Source organism: Aquarana catesbeiana, linkage group LG03, assembly GCF_042186555.1.
Source record: "Aquarana catesbeiana isolate 2022-GZ linkage group LG03, ASM4218655v1, whole genome shotgun sequence".
In the NCBI taxonomy this organism is placed as follows: Eukaryota; Metazoa; Chordata; class Amphibia; order Anura; family Ranidae; genus Aquarana; species Aquarana catesbeiana.
In genome coordinates, this window is record NC_133326.1 from 50,200,156 (window position 1) to 50,218,672 (window position 18,517).

General features: G+C 43.4%; 1 protein-coding gene across 2 annotated transcripts in view; it reads right to left on the bottom strand.

Annotated features, from left to right (window-relative positions):
- Window positions 1-18,517, bottom strand: part of MAN2A2 (mannosidase alpha class 2A member 2) — a 218,864-nt gene that overhangs the window by 190,264 nt on the left and 10,083 nt on the right. The window contains exon 1 of one of the 2 annotated variants that reach the window (XM_073618511.1): window positions 15,840-15,979. The exons of the other annotated variant lie outside the window; for it this stretch is intronic. The gene's annotated coding sequence lies outside the window, so the exon portion shown is untranslated. Of the gene's footprint in view, window positions 1-15,839; window positions 15,980-18,517 lie in introns of those variants that run through there. 2 annotated transcript variants of the gene reach the window in all.

The window sequence follows — 18,517 nt, forward strand, 5'->3', positions numbered from 1 at the left end:
CCTTCTTGGTGTTTTTTGTTATGATAAATCTTTCAGTATACAAAGTATGTTAAAATTAAATGGTACAATATGTCAATATGTCTCTTGTAGAAACCGCAATTATTTAACTACTTGCCATTCAGGCCCATTCTGACATTTCTCACATACATGTAAAAAAGATGCATTTTTTTTCCTAGAAAATTAAGAACCCCAAAATAACATATATTTATGAAAGCAAATGCCCCAGAGAATAAAATAGCGGGTGTTGGAATTTTTTATGTCACACAATATTTGAAAAGCAATTAAATGCAAATATTCAGAAATAAAAAGAATACACCTTTCATTTTAGTGCACACAAACACAAGTATAACACCACATTTTTAGTAAAATATAAGAGAGGATTACACCGAGTAAATAGATACCTTACATGTCACGCTTTGAAACTGGCAACAAACGACGGTACAATAAATTATCTATAGAGACACTTTAAAAAAAAAACGTTTTCAGGTTACCAGTTTAGAGTTAAACAGGAGGTCTGGCAGTAGAATGCTTGCTCTCACTCTGACGTTCATGGCGATACCTCACATGTATGGTACGATCACCATTTACATATGCATGCAAGACCCATGGCCGTGTAATATGATGTATGGCTGTACAGAGTAAAATCTGCCTGAATGTGTGGAGCCTGGGAGCTATAGCTGCTGCCTAATTTTGCCCATAAAAACATGCATTAGAGAATACACAGCTATATGAACGCAACACACCGGTACCTGTGTTTTCACATATGGAAACATATTTCTCTGAAAGCAAAGGTTTGCATTCCTGGAAATACATCCATATGCATGCATTTGTAAATAAAAGTACCAGTGTTTATGTGCATATAGCGTATTCTGTATTGTAGAACTACAGGCAAAATTACAAAGCAACTGTGGTTCCCAGGGGCCACCAAACCTCAGCAGTTGGATGTAATCCTAGCCCAAATGTGTCAGAGATGTTGCAGTGCTGTTCATTTTCAAAGACACCCCACTGCAGTATAGGAACACACAAGAATTGCATTGTGCAAAACACACACACACACACACACACACACACACACACACACACACACACACTGCCTGTCAGCGGTTTTTAGCAGGCCAACTTTACTTCCACTTTGAAATAAACATGTTATATCTACCTGCTCTGTGTAATGATTTGGCACAGAGCAGACCCAATCCTCCTCTTCTCGGGTCCCCCACCAGCACTCCTGGCTAAAACTTTTCGGTGAGTGCCCACAGATGACCAGAGGAGCTAACCTTTCCTCACTCTATTCCCTAAACGACAGAGTGGGCCAAAAGAGAATATAAATTACTGGATCACGGCATTCTATTTTATTTTTCAATTACTTATTTTTTTTAATTTACTGCAATTGAGAATGATGGCATGGAATTTGATTGAACAACAAAGATGCTGAAGCAGAATTTGAAGACTAAAAATGCCAAGAGGGTGGACAGAGGCCTGACAAGAGGCACTGGACACTGCTCCACCAACACACCCACCTACACAGCTCCGTCATCCATTCACTGGGTTTGTGATAAGACTACAAGTCTCATCTGCCACCATGGCAGAGGGACTGTAGATCTCAATGGAGCAATGGCAGGCTTAAATGTACTGAGGCTGGATAGGGCTCAATGCTGTACTCTACATGGTACTCACATTTAGGGCCCTATGCCGTGAACACAGAATATCCATGTTTCGGGCATATGTCTCTGAACGCATACGGCGCTAGTGTTCAGAGCAGTATAGCCGTAGTGTCCCATTCTGGCGTTTTCATGGACATAAATTTAAAGTGGACGTAAACCCATCCATAAAACAGTTTCATTTCCGACACGTGCCAGAAATGTAACACTACCATTGGTTGTGCTCTCAACCAAACTGTCAAGCCATCCAATGCCTTGTGTCTAAACTGATCGCATGTGCAGCATGACAGTTTTAGATTAAACAGAGGAAAAGCTGTCAGCTTCCTTGGCTGAAAACAATGGGGGGGGGGAATGGGGGTTTTACTTACACTTTAATCAGGGGAATAAAATTCCGCATTAACTACTTGCTGCTCACCCACAATTGTTTTACTGCAGGCGGCACAGGCAGGCCGGACAACATAGCTGTATGTTGCCGGCTTGCTCCCGGGTTTGGGAAGCAAATTTGGCAGCCAATTTCAGCCGACGATTTTGGCTGAAGTCAGCTGACCAGCTGTGGCCAAGAGTCCTGTGTGTACAAAAACCCATAACTCTGAACAGCGATCTGACTGTTTTTTTTCCTTGCAAAGCAGGGAGAAAAAACAGCCAGATAGTAAAGTAAAAGCAGCACTATTACATATTGTTAGGTACACAGTTAACTCCTTGATTGCCCCTAGAGGTTAACCGCTTCCCAGCCAATGTCATTAGTACAGTGTCAATGTGTAGTAGTATCACCAAATTAGGGTAACTAGCGACATCAGTGTTAGTGACCCTTCCAGATAGTGTGTTAGCACCAGATGTGACCGACAGGGTGGCAGACAATTATAAGTTGCTGATCACCACCATCATAGTATAGCATCTATAGCTGCGTAAATTCCAGTATATACATCTCAGTTTGTAGACGTTATAGCTTTCGCACAAACCAATTAATGTACAGTTTTGTTTTTGTTTTTTTAGCCAAAGACATGTAGCTGAATACATTTTGGCCTCAGTTTATGAAGAAATTAAATTTTTTTTTTATCATATTTTTTACTTTCTGCCATTTTTTTTTTTCAAAATTTTCAGTCTTTTTTCCTCTATATTCGAAAATAAAAAAACCCAATTGTAACCAATTAGCACCAAACGAAAGCTCTATTTGTGTGAAAAAAAAGCGTACATTTGCGTACAGTTTTGCATGACCCCACAATTGCCGGTTTAAAGTAGCGCAGTGCTGAATATTAATAAATGGCATGGTCATGAAGGGGGTAACTTCTGGGAGGTCAAAGTTGTTAATTTGGGTGCACCAACTACATTTTTTCAAAGGGTGGACTATGCCTTTAATAGATTGAAAATGATACTGATGACCACATTCACGTTGATGCTACAGCCCATGTCCTCCTCCTTGGAGAGCTAATACACCATTGGCATCTGTGTATTTATACAGCCATTTTTTTTTCCTAACATCATTCATTAGGCAGTTTATATACAGGTATACCGGTATGCACCAATTCCACATGAATTCAAAACATTATTCCTGATATATTTAAAAAATACCTGCTTTCATAAAAGCCTTTGAGAATAACATATGTTCAGAATAAACACCGATTACTTGTTTGTTGCTCAGGTTTAGAAGGATAATTTACAGCCACGAGAATCCATTCATACATCAAATAACAACCCTGCCACCGTGCTTACCATATAAACAGGAAGAAAAATCTTTCCTTCACATTTCGGTGGTAATTGTCATAGTGGATGACTTTTACACTTCCTCTTGTTAATCATAGAAAGAAATCAGTTTATAGAGACACAATAACCGTACGGCATCCCAAAGAAAACATTTAACCAATCTCTCCAGGATAATCGAATGGATGAACTCACCAGGGAGAACTAAATCTTTTAAATAAGGCTCGTTCGAGCCAATCAACATGAAGGAGGTGTAATGATGTTCTAGAGAACCAGCGGCAGATGTTAGTATTCCCAGCAACGTGTGTCGAGATTTACTGCAGTCTCATGCCTCTGTTCAACAAATCCTTAAGAGCCTACTAATCTAACAGCTGCCATTTCATCCAGCTATCCTGACGGCTGATGTACACACAGCTCACATTAACGAGCCTCCAATACTCACTATACCATGACGGCTCCTTTGTTTAAAGGGGGTCTCTGCTTTAAAGATGAACTTTGGGACAGAGACAGAATCTGCCTTTGTAGTTGAGTCTCCCCCCCCCCCCATTTCCCAACACACCAAGTCTGGGGGTGCAGGGATCAGGTGTATTACTTACAAGAATCTTGGCTCCAGCAGGATTTCTCAATCCATTTGGCTGATTCCCTACAGCATCCAAGCAGCTTTGGGCTGCAGTTGCATGCTCACATCCTCACCAGCAAGGCTCTCAGGTGGGATCAGACATGATTCCGAACCCAACTGAGCTATTTTCGCTAGGAAGCGGTCACTGCGGACAGCCAAAGGGGCATGTATATGTGCGGCTGTGAGGTGGGGAATGCCTCCACCACTTACAATTGGCTGTTCGCAGTGACAGCTTCCTGACAAGATAGCTCAGGCAGTTTCAGAGTCATGTCCAAAAGAAATAGTTGCTTGTTTCACCAAGCCAATTACAAACTGATTCTAAAGGGCTGCGATTGCTGGTGTATTCTTAGTGTCCTAATGAGAAAAGCTGCAGTGTCTGCATCCCTCTACAAGTATTTAAACGGATTATTCTATTGAGGATGCCCAAAATCTGACTTGTATCTTTGTGCAGACTTCTGGGAGCCAAAACACAAAAAGACATTTCTGGGTCCATACATTAACCACTTCAGCCCCGGAACAATTTAACCCCTACCTGACCAGGCCATTCTTCGCGATATGGCACTGCGTTGCTTTAACTGATTTTGAAAAGAAAAAAAAAAAAAAAACACCCCACACACCACACACCACACAGTATCTCTTACTTTTTGCTTTAATAAATATCCCCCCCCCCCAAAAAAAAAAAAAAAAATTGCAACAAGAGTATATTGCTTGGTTTGCGCAAAAGTTATAGCATCTACAAAATAGGGGATAGATTTATGGCAGTTTTGTTATTTTTTGGATTTTACTAGAATGGCGGCAATCTGCAATTTTTAGCGGTACTGCGATATTGCGGTGGACAAACTCAGACACTTGACACATTTTTGGGACCAGTGACATTTATACAGCGATCAGTGCTATTAAAATGCATTGATTACTGTATAAATGTCACTGGCAGGGAAGGGGTTAACTGTGTTCCCTAGGTGTATTCTAACCAGGGGCGGACTGACCATTCGGGCATTGCCCGAGGGCCCCATGCCACTAAGGGGCCCCATCAGGGTTGCCAGCCTCAATAAAACCAGGGACAGTATGTAAAAATCTGTGTTTCTTAAAAAATCCCAAGATTATAGCTGCCCCGCCTCTCCAGTACCTTTTCAGTGTGTGTATGTGTATTCTGTGTGTGTATATTGTGTGTGTATATGTGTATAGTGTGTGTGTGTGTGTACTGTGTGACCCCATATTCTTCTCCTATTGCCCGGGGACCCCATAATCTCCTATTGCCCGGGGGCCCCATGACTTGTCAGTCCACCACTGGTTCTAACTGTGGGAGGGATGGGACTGACTAGGGGAGAGACCGATCGGTGTTCATACTTAATATGAACACACAATCTCGTCTCCTCTCCCCTGACAGAACTAGGATTTGTGTGTTCACACACACACACACACACAGGTTTTCGCTCTGTCACAAGTGATCGCGGGTGCCTGCCGGACACTTGCATTGGCTCCGGGGACACAATGCGGGCGGGCGCCTCCTACAGTGTCTTAAAGGGCCGACATACAGCTACAACGGCTCGCCCAGGGGAGCCATCCTGCTGCAGTTTAACTGCGGCGGCTGGACGGGAAATCGGTTAATGGTGTAAGGGATGCTTCCAGGTTGCCATATTGCATTGAATTTTACAGAGAATCGCAGCGGCTGCAGATTGAAAAAGGAAAGGTCATTGTTAATATTAAAGTGGTTGTAAAGTTCTTACTTTTTTATTTATTTTTTTTCCCCTTTGTCCGTTTTCATAAAATCTAAATAAATGGAAAAAAAAAAAAAACCCATCACAAAAACACACACCACACACAAACAGAAGAATTGTGGAAATACAGCAAACGTATCAGCTAGCAAAATATGATATCTCAGCCTGTGGCTAGTATACCAGATCCAATGAGATATATATCATAGAAGGCGTAGTGGAGTCTATTAGATAGAAAGAGGGTGAGAAAACAGGAGAATCCTACTGCCATTGCAAGGGGAGAGTAGCAGTAAATATAGAGAGTAGTAAGTAAATATAAAAACAAACAATCAACTCTTTCACCTCTTAAAAACTTGACCAAGTCATGTATAGCCCTTTCATGACTAAGCCTATTTTTGAAATTTGGTGTTTACAAGTTAAAATCCATATTTTTTGCTAGAAAATTACTTAGAACCCCCAAACATTAGATATATTTTTTTAGCAGAGAATCTAGAGAATAAAATGGAGATTGTTGCAATATTTTATATCACACGGTATTTGTGCAGCGGTGTTTTAAACGCAAATTTTTGGAAAAGGGACACTTCCACGAATTTAAAAAAATCCAAACAGTAAAGTTACCCCAATTTTTTTGTATAATGTGAAAGATGATGTTACGCCGAGTAAATAGATACCAAACATGTCACGCTTTATAATTGCACGCACTCGTGGAATGGCGACAAACTATGGTAGCTATGAATTTCCATAGGCGAGGCTTTAAATTTTTTTTTACGGTTACCAAGTTAGAGTTACAGAGGAGGTCTAGGGCTAGAATGATTGCTCTCGCTATGACGATCGCTGCGATACCTCACATGTGTGATTTGAACACCGTTTACATATGTTTACATAAGCAGCGGGCATCATCCCGGTATAACCCCCCGAAAGCAGAGTACGCAGATGTGCGTACGGTCGGCGGGGAAGGGGATAGAACCAGGGGGCAAGTAGTAGTGGTAAGGGAACCTCCGAACTCTACTCAAGGGTCAGCCGTCTCGCCTCAACCCATATTTTATCGAATTTCATTCAGCAGTTCCTTCCTAAAGATTTCCAGAGCTGTCTGGTAGGTGCTTGGGCTTGGTTCCACTGGAGGAGAACTGCTTTCCTAGCGTATAATTTTGTGTAGAAAACAATTTTTTCCTCAGGGGCCTCAAGGAAATCACATATGTCTAGGAGGAGGGGGAAATAGGGCTATATGGGACTTTAATTCTCCCAATAAGGTTGTCGTCCAGTATCTCCTTCCAAAATATTTCCAGTCTGGGGCAGGACCAAACTACATGGAAGAAAACAGCATCGCCCAAGCCACATTTGGGGCATATCGCCGTACGGTCAGGGTAGATTCTCGCCAAGAGTGCTGGGGAGTAGTAAGCGCGGTGCAAAAGTTTAAGTTGGGTAAATATCTTGTGCCGAAATCATCAGGGGAAGATACTGTTGGATGCCTTCCTCCCAGTCATCTGCTAATTCTGGGATATCCCGCTGCCACGGTGTAAATAGTTGAGACCTTGCATGTGCCGAGAGTGGCTAGTATGTTATAGGAGGGTAGAAAGTGTTCTCCCGCTGTCTGAAGACTGGTGCACATTTAAGTCAGACATCACTAATAGTACAGGGGAAGAAAATTGAGAGCGAAAAGCGTGGCGTAGTTGGAAATATCTAAAGAACATGTGATCCCCTTTTAAGAGCATCAAAAAGGTAATCAACTGTCCTTGAAATGTGTCTTACAAAGTTGTAATCCCCTTTCTGGTCCATAGGACCGGATCTGGGATAAAGTGGAATTGAGGAAGTCGGGGATTGCCTCATAGCGGGGTTTTGGGAGACCAAGTATTCAGCTTTTCAACCTTCGGGTGAACAGCATCCCATACCTTAAGGGTCACACATGTGGGTTAGATCGGTGACCCCAGTGGATTAAATTCCTCAAATCTGAGTAGGAACCGAGCAGCGCCACCTCAAGAGTAGAAGCGGGGTTGGCAGGCAACTCAGACAGCCACCATTTTACATTGACCAGGACTGCTGCCCAATAGTATTTGATGAAGCAAGGTAGGGCCAGGCCTCCCAACAGGACAGGTAGTTGAAGGGTCGTTTTTGATATTCTAGCAACAGCCCCATTCCAAACGAATTAAGTAATGATGCTATCCAGTCTCTTAAAGAATATATTAGGTATCTGTACAGGAGTCTGTCTAAAAAGGTAGGTAAACTAAGGCAGGACTGACATCTTATCAAGACTGACGGGAAGAGACTTCCAGGCAACATAGCGCTGGGACAAATCGGGAAACTACTGGGTTTAAGTTAAGGGTGATAAATTGCTTTAGGTCTCGATGGATTTCAACCCCCAGTTATCGGAACTGAAACCCTCCGAAGCTGCATATCCGGCAGCAGAGGATCAGCCCCTGAATGTTAGCGGAAAAAGCATGGGCTTCACCAAGTTAATGCAGATTCCCGAGAACCGCTCAAATCAGTCGATGACCGTCAGGGCAGCCCGTAGGAAGACCCCGTCATCTGAGGTATAATAAGGGGACCTATAGTTATACCCTGGACCTCGGGTGCAGAGCGCAGTAGGATAGCCATGGGTCTCGGGTGCAGAGCGCAGTAGGATAGCCATGGGTTCAATCGCCAGAGCAAAAGGCCCCGGGGAGAGGGGGTACCCAGTCTAGTCCCCCTATAGAGAAAGAAGGGGAGAGAACAGTACCGGTGCGCACCCTGGCCGTCGGAGATCTGTACACAGCCTCGACCCAGAAGATGAAGACAGGCCTGAACCCAAATCTGCGGAGGACCTCCCATAGGTATTCCCATTCCACTGAATCAAAGCTTTTTCGGTGTCCAGGGAGGCCACCACCGCGATCTGGTCATGCCCATCCCCAGAGGCCAAGACCGTATACAGTCTCATAAGGTTAATATCCGTCCCCTTACCTGGCATGAATCCTGACTGGTCTTCATGAACTAAGGTAATCATCAATTCATTTAGACGCTTGGCGAGAATCTTAGTCAATACCTTGGCATCGGAAATGAGCAGAGAGATAGGCCGGTACGACAAGCACAGGTTGGGGGGGGGTTTGCGAGAAGTCCCTCCTGTAAAGTTTTCGTAAGCATGGTGTGCATCCTAGCTGCCGCCTCTTCCATATATTGTTTATAGAATTCGGGCGGAAATCCATCCATTCCTGGGCTCTTACCTGATTGTAAGGAGCCCAATGTCTGCTGAACCTCCTCTAATGTGATCGGGTCATTCAGCCATTCCCGTGCCGAAGGGGTAAGAACAGGAAAAGACACCCGATCCAAGAACTCGGAAAGCTCCTCTTGGGAGTGTTGTGTTCTGGGGGAATATAGTTTGGAGTAGTAAGAGCCAAAGCAGGCATTGAGGTTCACAGGATCCACCACCAGTGCACCATTCTCCCCCCTAAGACGAGCTATAGTAGACACAGAGGACTGTTCACTAGAAATCTAGGCCAAGAGCCTACCAGTCTTTTCCCCCCTGTTCAAAGATTTCTGTGTTTGGGCCAGCTGACGTTTCTGTGCCTTGGCTACTATAAGGAGCACTACCTCTCGGTATGCCACCTTCATAGCTTGGCCTGTGATGGGGTTAGCAGTAAGAGCATAGCGGGATTCAAGCAGCTTGGCTTTAGTTTCGGCTTCCTCTAGTGTGATCATAGCATTGCTACGTTCCCTAGATAGAGGATGGTGAGATAGTACCTGTATTTACCAGCCAGTATTCCCTAAACATTTTAGCCATTTCAATTTTGATGGTGGGATTAGCTATCCAGAACCAGGAAAGGCGCCAGAGTCTATCCGCAGGAGGGGTCCTAGTTTGTAGGCAGCATAAAATTGGGGAGTGGTCAGACATACCGCAGGAAAGCACAAAGGTCCCTTTAATTTCGGGTAACATGTTGACACTAGCATATAGCAGGTCAATACGAGACAAGGTATTATAGAATATAGAGTGTCCGATATGAATACGGTCTGAAGGATGCTTCCATTGCCATACATCCGTCAACCCAAACAGTTGCACCCAGCGAGATAAGGCCGAGTCAGTAGCAGGGTTCGGAGACAGCTCATCAAGAGAGGGGTTCGGAGGTATATTAAAGTCCCCCGCAAGGAGAACATTATCCGTAGGGAATTAGGCAAGTATAGAGAGGAGATTGTGCAAAATGTAGCAGGAGGTGGCAGATATATACAAACTATCACCATATCAACCGTGTCTACAATTGCATGAACTAGTACATACCTTCCCTCCGGTTCCAATTTGAGATTGAGGAGTTGGAAGCTGAGGGATGGATCAAGATGCTAACCCCTCGGGCATAGTAATGGTGACCCACCCAGGGTTTTTTGAGACCCATGATCCTACCCCCAATCAGATGAGTCTCCTGGAGTATACAAACATGGGGGACATATTTCTTTAAGTAGTCAAAAACCAACGAGCGTTTGGTATAATCAAGACCCCTGACATTCCAAGAGGAGACCTTTATTGGAGCCAAAACGTAAAAGGGCAGGAAGAAATATCAGGTAAGTTCCTATGTTTTAGACCCAGAGGGAACGATACACCAGCCAAAATGGGAACAACATAAACACATCCTGAAAAAGAGAAAAGTTAATCAGCAAAAAACATAAAAAAGCAGCATCTGAACGCTAGATCCGCTGTCGTATGACTGAGGAAAAAAGAAAAGAAAAAAAAAAAAAAACAAACAGATAAGAAAAAATAACTCCCACACCACACCCCAATAACAGAACAACCACGGAGTGTATGAGTACCCATACCTAACCCAACAATAAACATAAGTATTTAAGCCATAAGAAAGTCTCCTATGGGGCAGTGCATAACAGGTAGCACACCAAGAACACAGTTCCTAATGGTGGGAGCATACCGCTTCGTAGTTTGTATTTCCTAGAGGCAACATTCAATAAAAGGGATCACAGTATAAATATCGTACCTTTGTAGGTTCTCTACTTCTATACACTTAGACCATGCTAAGGACGCAAACTTAGTTACATCTAATACTTGAAGAACAGAAATAGAGAAAGATGAAAAAGACAAAGAATTTAGACATATACCTATATAAAAACGAGATATATTATTAACTAGTTGGGATGGGTGGAGGGGAGGGGAGTTCTTTTCACGTGACCCACATCCCACAGTGGCATCAGGGTAATCAGACATAATACCGTATAGGGGACCCGCCTGGGCGAGCACGTCAGCGTTCCATGAGGATCAAGTAGGCAAGGAGAGCTGCATCCCGCCCACAGCTACAGATCCCTCATGTCCATCCAGAGAGGGGAGCCAGCGACACCCCCTTGAGGCCCATAAACAGCTGGAGTTGAGCGCTCAAGTCCTATAGTTCCAGGAGCGAAGGCATATATCTGCTGAAGAATCAGAAAATTGGGCAGGACAGCAGCCATCATTCTGACATAGCACTGCAGAGGATCTGGGGGTGAGCAAACACTGCCATAGCACAAGGGGGTGAATTACCCTGGTAGGATGGTCAGTAGGGGATCTCCCATAGCAACCGGGTACAGGCTGTTATCTTCAGGCTGACGCCCCAGGGAGCCCAGGCCTATCTCCAACGTTTCACAGCTCGATAATCACCAGTGTTCCAGGTAAGTACCCCATAGCAGATAATGTGAGTCAGAAGGAGGATTGGGAGTAGTCCACAGGGCACAGCCCGGGGGAAGCAAGTAGAAGGGATGGAGCAGGGAAACTTAAATGTAATGCAATTAGGATTAACGGTCTCGGGGGAGGGATTCGAGCCATTGAGATGCCTCCTCTGGGGAGGTAAAGTAACGAGTAGACTCTCAATCCACTACACGCAGTCGGGCTGGGAACATCATGTTGTAATTTAACCCTTTTATTGCGTTTTCCTGGTCCTCAGCGTGGGATTCCATTGCCTTCATCTTGACTTGTAGCATACAGAGGGAGGCATCATGCGTGTCTTCAGTGTCTCCCACCCTCCGTTTGAGAGTCTATCCCAATATTCATCCATATCACGCCTGATTAACCCTATCTGCACGAATTCAATTTTTGCAGTTAGAGTGGTCTAGCAACCCATGATAGCTTGCATGTGGGCAATAAATTGTTTAGTCCCCAGGGGAGGTAGATTGGGTTGCTCAGTCTGGGGCGCCATGCTGGGGCTGTTACCTGCAGGTAGGCCCTTAGGTGGTGGGGGTTTTGGAGCAGAGTTCCGCTTTCAGTTAGTACCGGACTTTCCCCTTCTCATGCCCAATACCTGACAGCAGATCAGGGTAGCAGTAGATCCCGTATAATCGGCTAACTAAGCCTTCCAGGTGCGGAGCTCCAGTCACCCACGTCCTCTCATGTGGCCATCTTGACCACGCCCCCCATGTTTTTTTTACCTTGCCGTTTTTGTTTTTTTTTTAACAATGTACTAATTAACAAAGGTGTAAAACACCTTTTATGTGCAACTCCTTCCCCCCGCCCTTACACTTACCTGAGCTTGATCCGGTGCTGCTCTCTCCCTCCTAACTTGACTCATTGGTCAGTGGAAGCCATTGGCTCTTGCTGCTTTCAATCAAATCAAGTGACAGGGCAGGGCTGAGCCAAACTGTGTGTCAATAGACGCACACAGTGCGGCCCAGGGGTTGAGCCCACACAAGTGCCCCCTTACCAACGGCTTACTATGGGCCACGAGCACCAGCGGGGGACCTCAGAAGGAGGAGAATCAGAGACATTCTGTGCAAAACTATTGCCTGGACCAGGCACGTATAAAAGTTTATTAAAAATAAATGAATAAATGGAAATCGCCAAACGATAGCTTAAAAGGGTAACTACACTTTCATGTTTAAAATTAAAAAAAAAAAAAACAAATAAAAAAAATTATATATATATATATTGCAAATTTTTTTAACAATTGCTACACAAGCCATATTGTAAATTTAAAGTGATTGTAATGGTGTTTTTAAAATAATAAAATAAAAAACACCTTTACAATCACTTCAAATTACAATATGGCTTGTGTAGCAATTAAAAAAAAAAATACAAAACATTTTTTACAACATGTAAGTGCAGTTACACTTTTAAGGTAAAGTTTGGCAATTTCTTTTTTTTCCCCATTAAAAATAGCATCAGTGTTGCTACCCACAAGCAATGAAGTGTGTCCCATGTGCTGGTGGCTGCTGTTTACAGAAAAAAAAAAAACCTCAATTTCTCTGCCCACAGCGGCGATCTTCTTATAATAAAAAGCCAATTAATATAGCGGCTGTGCCTGCAACAAGCACTTGTTAAATGCACCAACTATGCCCACCCTGTCCACATCTGTGCTCCAGTCATGACACACCAAGGTTCCCACAAAGCATTCCGTGATTGGAGAAGGCAGACCCCTTCATTCATTTGCTCATCCTCTAATCATGGAACCCTTTGCATTGAGGGAATCTATAAAAACAGGTGCTATGAATGGCGCAGAACTGGGCATAGTCAGCACAGCTGCTGAAATAGAGATCTCTCTCTCTCTCGTTTTAATAGCCCTGCCAGGGGACTACCCACCACAGTCTGGAGCTTCAGGATAATACTAGAGCCTACTGGACTGAGGGATAAGGCTTACCTAATACACTTTATCCCTATACTCTTAGATTATAACAACATTTAACCCTTGCAGTATGGGGGGGGGGGCTACTGCAAGGGTAGATCTTATGTCATTGCTAGAATTCAATTCAACTTTAAGCTGTGGCAATAAAGAGTCACCATTTTCAGTAGTCTCTTGATCTGCTTAGCAGACAAAATCCCTTCATTTATATACAATCTAAATGGGTGAACGAGGTACAAGGTGCAACTGCATGGAAGAATTGCTACCGCCCCAAGGATATCATAGGGGCACCTTCCCACCCAGGAGCACGTCTTCTAATGTGCATTGACATGTGTTGCTCACAGGCATTCTGCACAGGTTCCAGAGGTTCCATTAATTTCCAATGATCTCTCAAGAAGCATCTATGCAACAGAAATCATACCAGGCCCTAGAGCGCTGCTTACAACTGGAGATACCTGCGTTGCAGCAAACTAGAAAAAAAAAAATGTCATGTGTGTTTGTGTACACTGATGGCTCAGAGAATAGATGGGCAAACGTGCATATGTACGGGCACATGGGTGTTCATTCCTAATTATTCAGCAGATAAGTAATCCTCCATGTTGCTATATGGAAGGGTCTTAAAGTAAAACTGTTATGACACCAATATGGTCCTCAATGCTTCTACATTGCCTGGCTGCTATCCTCTTTGGCTTTAATGTCAGATAACAGATTAGCAATAAATAAAAATAATTCACCAAGAACAAGTCTTGGTACTCATCTACACACTTGTTAAGGGTCAGCAATTCAAAGCTGTGAATCAGGAGGTTCAGCATGACAGTCAAAAAAATTTAAAAATAGAGCTACCGAATGGCGGCCTCCATGTTTTCTCATGGCAGGTTCCCTTGAACAAGTGTCCACTTTTAATTGCGAGTTTGATTTACTAAAACTGGAGAGTGCAAAATCTGGTGCAGCTGTGCATGGTAGCCAGGTTCTAACTTCCGCTTAATTTAGTTGGGCTTTGACAAAAAAAAAAAAAAAAAAAAACCCCACACACAACCTGGAAGCCGAGCTGGTTTCTATACGGAGATGCACCATATTTTGCACTCGCCAGTATTAGTAAATCATCCCCAAGACCCCTTTCACACTGAGGCGCTTTTCAGGCATTTTCACGGAGAAAGAAAAAAAAAAAAAAGCGCCTGAAAAACTCCCGAAAACTGCTTCCCATTAATATCAACGGATGCTTTCATCTTGAGGCGGTGCGCTGGCTAATAATAAGTCTTGCAAGCAGCATGTTTGGAGCGAAGAAAAAAAAAAAAAACACCACACACTGACGCTGCAAAAACGCCTGACATTATATGGGCAGTTTGAGCGCCTCAATGTGAAAGGGGTCTTAGACCCCATACACACTATACAACTTTTGTTGTCCGATTTACTTTAGATTTACCAAAACTATGTAGTGCAAGGGCCTGCCTGATTGCATACAAATTGAAACTCTTAAAAGGTTTGACCTCATATTATATGGTTTTGTTAGACCTAAAGGAAAAACATCTAAAGAAAATTGCACAGTGTGTATCCAGCATTAGTGTCTATGCGAAAACCTATTGCTGGTGACAGGTCCTTTTTAACCACTTGCCTACTGGGCCAATTTTTCAGCGCTCTCAAAATTTAAATGACAATTGGGCAGTCATGCAACACTGTACCCAAACCAAAATTCCTTTTCTTTTTTTCCACACAAATAGAGCTCTTTTGTTGGCAATCACCACTATGCCGAACAAAAAAAAAAAAAAAAACTGAATTTTTTTTTTCTTTTCAAACACTTTCATAGTTCGTTATAAAAGTGTTGCAAAACTGGTAATTTTTCTCCTTCACTGGTATGTGGTGATGAGGCTGCACTGATTAGTACAGTCCCACCAGTGCTGCCAATCAGGACACTGTACATATCCCTTTTACAGAAGACGGTTATCGTCTCTCTTCTCCTCATGCTGTCAACTTCTGTTTACATCCGTAATCAGTTGTGATTGGACACAGCTGATCATGGGGTAAAGAGCCGCTGATTGGCTTTTTACCTCAATCTGTGATCAGCAGTGTCTGGTGGACACTGATCACAAAGCGACCGCCCATTCCCCGCAGCGGGCGCAATCATGGGAGGTAGTTTTTGTTGCGGGTTTCAAAGCCGCACCAAAAAGATGCAGCATGCAGGACTTTTCAAAATGCACTGCACCGGTAACGCAGGGGTGTGAAAAAGTCCCATAGGATTTAAAAGTAAACACTTACTTTTTTTGCAAGGAAAAAACGCAGGAAAAAAAAACTCAGTGTAAAATGGCCCTAATGTGCAGCCAACACTGGAGCAAGTTAGAATACATAGGGAGCGGCTTATAGAACATAAGACACCAGCAACACAAAAACAGAAATTGTATTGAAAAAAATCTAAGTGGAACATGAGGAGGTGTAACCCAATTTCCCACTAAAAATTATGCAAAAAATAAAACAGTTCGGGTGAAATTCAAATTTGGCTTGGGATGTAGTCACACTAAGCAATGTGCACGGTGCCCAAGCACGTCTGACCCCCAAAGTCCAGTTTGCTTAACTGGTGCAATCACTACACACAGTTCATCCTTACCCAGTCCTGCTGGAAGAGGTGGGCTTGGGCATGGCTCAGCTGGACTTGGGCACGGTACACATCAGATCCTGGTGAGACAGAGGTGATGACACAAGCATGTTCAAGCACAGCACAACCTAAGCACAAGCCGGCAGGGGAGGTGCATCATTCTTGGGCACGGTACAAGGCAACCACGCCTAGCGCAGGTACACCTTTTAACTGGAACTGAAGCCAAACTTGCATTTTTTTTTTTTTAATTTTTTTTCTAAAGCTTTAAAAAGAGAGACGATGGCTTACATAATGTACTGTTTTCTGTGCCTTCTCTTCACGCAATGTCCTGCTGACCATCCCAGCATTATGCGAGCTGAGAGGAGATTGGCTTCTGATAAGATCTAACCTTCCCTACTCTGTTCAGAGCCAAGATAAAAGTTTGGGCTGAATTTACATTTAGAAATTCGACTTAAGTTCAAAAGCAAAAAGGTGTAGCAGCAGCAGAGGTGATGGAACGGCAAATCTGTTGTTGGTGAGCCTCCTATCACAGCCTGCCAAGAGAAATGACAACCTGGCATATTTAGAAAGCAGTCAAAAGACTAATGATGATGTATAAGGTACAGCAAGTCAGAACACAACACATTTCATTGTTAATCAGTGATCAGAACAATTAAATGTGCTTTCCAATTGGCTGTCATTTTTTCTCTGCTATAATAAATGATCCAGGTTTGGCCTACTCCCAACAGTGACCAGGGTATAATGCTTTTGCAGGATGGTGACAAGTGTAGAACGAAGATGAGGTATTACAAAAATTCAAGTTAAGACTTACCGGTAACTTGTATTCCAGAAGTCTTTCAGGACAACACCAGAGAGAGTGGCCCCACCCACTATGAAACACCCAACTCCACCAAATTTTAAAAAAGGAGGCTTCTCTCCACAGCTCGTCAGTTGTAGCAGAGTACCTCCGGCCCAAGCTGGAACACATAATCAGAATATGGTTAGTCACAGCAAAGATATAAACAAGAAAAGGGCGGGTTGTTGCTTTCCTGAAAGACTCCTGGAAAAACAAGTTACCGGTAAGTCTAACTTGAATTTTCCCTAAACGTCTTTCAGGACAGCACCTGAGAGGATAATCAACTTACCAACTAGGGAGGGACAACAGCCCACAGGACCTTTCTGCCAAATGCCTGATCACTGGCTGACAGAAGATCCAGTCTGTAATGACCGACAAACGTAAGATAACTTGACCACATAGCCACCTTACAAATTTGATCTGGGGTGGCACCAGCTTTTTCTGCCCATGTAGTGGCCAGAGCTCTAGTAGAAGGGAAGGAGGAGTTTACACCATAAGGTTGGGAACAAAAAGTTGGCAGGATGATTTCCTGTGACCCATTATGAACTGGTGCTACTTTTGGCAAAAACCCCGGAACTGTTTTAAGTACAATACTGTCTGAGTAAATTACAAAAAAGGTTCCTTTACTGATAAAGCGTGTAGTTCACTGAATCTTCTTGCGGATGTAACTGCAACTAAGAATACCTTTTTAAGAGTTAAATTCCTTAACGAGATTGTCTGTAACGGTTCAAAAAAGGATCTTTTGTGAAGGCTTGCAAAACTACTGACAGGTCCCATTTATGAAAAGGTTTAGTAGGAGCTGGTCTGGACCTAGTAAAGTGCTTTAAAGAATCTTGAAAACAAAAGGAACTGAAGAAATTGGTCTTTCTAGGTATGCTCCCAGGGCACCCACTTGCACTTTAAGAGTGCTAATCGCAAGACCTTTGTTTACGTAATTTTGTAAAAATTCCAAAAATCGACCCAGTGGGGGTTATTTACTAAAGGCAAATCCACTTGGCACTGCAAGTGCACTAAAAGTGCACTTGGAAGCCAAGTCACTGTAGATCAGAAGGGGATATGCAAGGAAAATAAAAAACAGCATTTTTAGCTTGCACATGATTGGAAGATAAAATCAGCAGAGCTTCCCCTCATTTCAGATCTACCCCTTAGATTTAGAGCGACTGCACTTCCAAGTGCACTTTCAAGTAAATAACCACCAATGTCTTCTAAGGTTTGACGAACGACGCCAAAAGTTGTAGACTCTCCAAACTTTAGCGTAAATATCTCTAGTTACTTTCTTTCTAAAGAAAGGGGAGAGGGGAGGCATAGCCCAGATGAAAGTTCCAGGGATGTGCTAAGGCAGGGTTTCTCAACTCCAGTCCTCAAGGCGCACCAACAGGTCATGTTTTCAGGATTTCCCTCAAATGAATTGGCTGTGGTAATTACTAAGGCAGTGAAACTGATCAAATCACCTGTGCAAAATAATGGGAAGCCTGAAAACATGACCTGTTGGGGCGCCTTAAGGACTGGAGTTGAGAAACACTGTGCTAAGGCATCTATCCCTAGTGAGCCTGCTGTCTCGGTGCAGAGAAAAGAACTGAGGGAGCTGAGCGTTTTCTTTTGACGCAAACAAATCCACTTGTGGACGCCCCCACATCCTGGTGATCGATAAAAATTTTTCCGGATACAAGCTCCATTCTGCTTCCTGAATTTTTCATCTGCTACTTTGTTTAGCGTGCTTATGAGATGCACTGCTGACAGGGAGAGTAAATTCTTTGCCCAATCTAGGACTTCTGATTCCCCCGTTTGTTCAGGTATGCCATGGTAGCAGCATTGTCTGATAGAATCTGCCCATGGGACCCCTGGATGCTTGGAG